The 4786-nt window shown below is 47.7% G+C and overlaps 1 long non-coding RNA gene across 1 annotated transcript; it reads left to right on the forward strand.

Annotated features, from left to right (window-relative positions):
* Positions 1-801: 801 nt before the first annotated feature.
* LOC126045217 (uncharacterized) lies at positions 802-3259 on the forward strand. The gene is made up of 2 exons (XR_007507961.1): positions 802-1054; positions 2423-3259. It is a non-coding gene; the product is annotated as an uncharacterized LOC126045217 (long non-coding RNA).
* Positions 3260-4786: the final 1527 nt, after the last annotated feature.

Consider the following 4786-nt stretch of genomic DNA (forward strand, 5'->3'; position numbering starts at 1 on the left):
ATTTGTTAAATTTAGTAAGAATTTGTTTGATTAGATTTGATTTAGTTCCTCTTGGGAGCCCTGAAGGACTGAGAAACATAAGCAAATCCTACAAGTAGGACCTACACATGTTCTCTATCTCATTAAGGAATGAAAAGTGCTGGGTTAAGGGAAGAAAGGAGAAGAAGGGTTATTCTTATTTACACTGATCTTTCAAAAGCCAGGGCATGATTCTCTACATTGTTAAATTGGTTTCATTCTGGTTTAACTCTTTAAATGTAACTAAACTCAACAAACTTGGGAGTTCATACAAACCAAAAGAGCTGGATACTTCTCAGTATATCAGGTTTGCACCCTTAATGAAATTTAAAACAATGACTGTAGAGGATCTCCTCACTTTTTTTCTATAATTTTATATTTTCTCATTAATTAGCCATAATAAGAGAGCCTCACTAATGTGCATTTCAGATCTGGATCTTCAAAATATTAAGATCTGGCCTTAAAAAAGCCTATACCCTAATTTAAGGAACAGAGAGATGAGAGAGATTATTTAGATAGTTAACAAAAAAGGTAGTATTTGGCCCCCTGTCCACTTATTATAGTTAGCCATGCTTCTTGTAAGCAGTAAAGCAGAAATAAATTAATCCAAAACATTAAGCCTTTATTTTTTGCTACCATTTGCAATCTGGAGTGTCTGATATATTAAAATTTCGATGCACTCTATGTGCAAAGTTGACCACTTCCACACTGTGTGTCATGTGTAGGGATTGGCGCTCGGAAGATCTCGCGATGTACGGAAAGAGAAGGGTTAAGGGAGGCGGGATGACCGACAGACAGTATATAAGGGCGTGACGCAGTTGAATAAACGCCATTTGCAGCATCCTCATATTGGTGTCAGTGCTCTGTGGCCCAGGGTATGGTGGACCCTGTGCCGAGTCCCACGGGGTGATCAGACGAATGTCTACAAGTGGTGACCCCGACGTGATTGGACATCGGCGGATTACGCGGGGCGTAATCGAAGGCCTGGCCAGGCATGGAAGGAGTCCTGAAGGTGTTGGACTCGTGCTCTAGAGAGGTAAAAATCCCTATGGGACAAAAAGAAGCGAAAGCTTGCCTAGAGCGGCTCCTGAAAGAGGAAGCGATAGAGCGCCCGGGGGACATATTGTCTCCTGAGTGCTGGCCGAAATGCACCGCGGCTTTAGCGGAACGGGCTATGGCGACGCAGCATGGTCCGGAGTTAAAGACGTGGGGGCGGATTAGGGCGATTTTCAGGAAAGTGCGGGAGGAGGGCTTAACATGGAAGGAAGCAAAGAGATTGATGCACGCGCAGGCGGAGCGGGGCGTGCAGGCGGATGGGGGGGCACGGACAGAAGGGCTGACGGAGGTAGCGGAGCAGACGCCTCTGGTGCTCCCAGTGCAGCCGTCGGCACCGGCCGAACCACCGGGATACCCTTGGGAGGAGTTTGAACGGGAGCGTGAACGGGCGAGAGAGGAGGAGCGGGAGAAAGAGCGACAGTTAATTCAGGAGGCAGAGGAACCCGTGGCGGAGCAAAGGAGACGGGAGAAGGAGAGGCAGAGACTAGAGGAGGCGGAGAGGGCGGTGATGAAGGGATCGGAAAAGGAGCAGGTAGAGGAGGGAGCGGTTCCCCTGTATGATCCGGAGGATTGGGTGCCGGGACGTGTTTTGCGAACCGCGCCACAAGCTCACCCTAAGATGGCGCCGACATCCGCCTTCTCCCCGGATGTCTCTCCGGAGGTCGGGAGAGGCGGAGCACGGCCAAAGGAAGGAGGAAGGAAAGTCAGGACACCCCCTCTTACGCGCGTAGCGTAAGAGGAAGAGAGTGGTCCGGACTCAATCGAGGGGTCGGCTCAACGGTTAGAGGAGGCGTGGCAACTGGTGGGCGGACACCGCTGTCGTCCGCCACACGCAGCGGTAAAACAAAAGGCTGTCTCCGACTGTAAGGCGCAGTCGGCAGCAGCCAGTGAAACGGCAACGCCTATGTCTTTAATACCTGTGCCCGACCCAGCTACAGATCCGCTGCAGATGTTGCAGCGAGTAGTAGAGGAGATACAGGAGCAGGTGAAGCAACAGCGGCAGCTGCTACAAGCAGCTGGGGAACAGAAAGGAGTTCCCGATTCACCGAAGATCACGTTGCCAGACTGGAAAATTGTAGCAAAGGAATGTGTTATGGACGGCATACGTTTTGAAGGACCCCCTTTAGTTTGCCCAGTCCGAGCTGGTCCAGGTGGTGTGGGGGTGGAGTGGTCTCTGTTAGATAGCAAGCTTTTGCAACAAGTGAAGAAGACCGTGGATGAATACGGCTTAGGACATCCCATGACAGGCTCTCTGTTAGACGTGGTTTTTTTTTCAGGTTCACTGACTCCCTGGGATTCGCGACAGTTTTGCAGTATGATTTTGACTCCCATTTTTTTTTTGATTTAGAAAGAAGCTTGGACAAACAGATTACAAGCAGCACTAGTTGAGACCCAACAGGAAAGTGGGAAGGAGGGTGGCGCTTGGTGACACAGGGAAGAGGGTATACTGCAGTACAGTCATCAGAGCACCCAGACTCACGTGTGCGCTGGGTGCCGTCACGGTGGTTGAAACCAGACCTCAGTCAATAACGATTTGTTGTGAGTTATTTTGCAGGATGCCGTTCAGAAGATCATCTAAGTACCTGCACTGTGGTCGTTGTGACCTTTGGGTGCTTACCAAGTATGACCGCTGTGGACAACAACTCTGGAGACGCACCAGCCGAACATCAAAATGGTGTGACCGATGTTTTGAACACCGCAGATCCACTTTACAGCAACCGCTGTGTGTACCCCATAAGCAGGGGACTATGATATGCTTTTAGACAAAGCCGATCAATTACAGGAGGCAGGTGACAGTGGCTTGACAATCTCCTCTCGTCGACCTGGCAATGGCTCCTGTCTTTGATTGACTGAAAAACGTTGACCCTATTTGGAATCCTTTTGGTGGTGGTTATTATGGTTTGTTGTGGGATACCAGCACTGACTGTTTGCGTGCGGAAACTCTTTATACAGAGTGCGGGTACCCACCAGTACACGAATTACTATGAGGTGGTGGGATCACTTATACCTGTAACGCCAGTTTGTACCGTCGGTCATCCGCCATAGTGAGGGGGGAATTGTAGGGATTGGCGCTCAGAAGATCTCGCGATGTACGGAAAGAGAAGGGTTAAGGGAGGCGGGATGACCGACAGACAGTATATAAGGGCGTGACGCAGTTGAATAAACGCCATTTGCAGCATCCTCATATTGGTGTCAGTGCTCTGTGGCCCAGGGTATGGTGGACCCTGTGCCGAGTCCCACGGGGTGATCAGACGAATGTCTACAGTCATGCCACCCCCTACAAAGCTGGCAAAGTCTCCTTCTGCCACCTTATTCATGTTTCTGTTGCATTTTTTAAATGGAGCTTTAATTATATTTGCGAGTCTAGTATTTGCCCTTGAGAAAGACAAATTAAGATGCATTCTTTTCACCATTACAATTATTTCCATCTTTTTTTTTTTTCCCCTAACCTTCTTCTAGTTACCCATACCCACATGATTAGCTAGATAAACACACTGAGAAGTACAGCATGGACATACTCCCTTTAAGACTTTTTCCTCTTTAGAGTGCAAGTATTTCATCTTCCTTGGGGATTTAAAAAAAAAATTCCTGTAATACATCCATTTCGAAATGTTTGTAAGTCACTTAGATGCCTATTCAGATATAGAAATGGTTTCTAATAGGCCTCTACCTCAGTCAATATATTGAGGACCTTCCTTGAGCAAGGTCTGTCAAAACTGCACCTCCAGGACGTTGGAGATCATAGGGACTTTTCCTTCCATGAACAGGGAGAGAGGTACAGAAGACCTTGCTGCATCTTCTGCACAGCTGCTGCACCTCTACGAAAATAGAAAGGCCAGAGATAGCACTTTTTAAAATTTATTTTTATTTCTGATGAAAACTAAGGTTCTCATGTAACCCCTTGATAAAAGCAGCTTTACCTATTGGGAAAGTAATCACCACTTGTTATGAAAGTGGATATAAAAACCCAAAAGTTGGTAATGCTGGGGTTTATAACCTACCCCATCCTTCCCCAATGTGGGACTTACTGGTTATAATGTTATCAGCTTCTGAATGCATGACAGTCTAGTTTTATTCAAGAATACACTGAAGGCTTACAGAAGCATAAAGTAATTTTTTCTTTAAAGAAAGCCCAGTCCCTGGAGCCAAGTCTAAATACCGCAACCGAATGATAAGGATTTTTGCAGAGGACCAGGGGACAATCACCGCTTAATGCCACCACTTTAGAGATCGGTCAGAGGAGATCAGACTGAGGAAGGTGCTAAGGCAAGCGTCTAATCAAACGAAGAGGCTAACTGTGGTCAATGGAATAGTTAATGAACTTAAAATTAGACACCTGTCTCAGGTTGCAGTCAGAAAGATGACAGGACCTTGTCCTTTAGGAACAGCAAAGAGAACAGCTTCCACAATTTCAAAGTACTCCCTGGCGAGGTGTTGGAAAAGCCATAAAGCCCCATCAGAGCCAGTGTTTTGAATCCCGACTCCTTTCCCACGTCTCAGACCCTCCAAGCCACCGTGGTGATGGTCTGCCCTGTGAGCCCATGGAGAGCTGGAACCGCACAGCAAAGCTGCCCAGCAGCCAGGCGTTCCTCACAGCCTGGGGGCAGGGGCAGGATTTGTCCCGTAGTTACAGGATGACGCTTGTCCGGGTAATGTTGTTTTCTGCTGAGACATATTGAGATACACTAACTTGTGCCTTTTACAGATGCTA

Source organism: Accipiter gentilis, chromosome 13 (assembly GCF_929443795.1).
Source record: "Accipiter gentilis chromosome 13, bAccGen1.1, whole genome shotgun sequence".
NCBI lineage: Eukaryota > Metazoa > Chordata > Aves > Accipitriformes > Accipitridae > Astur > Astur gentilis.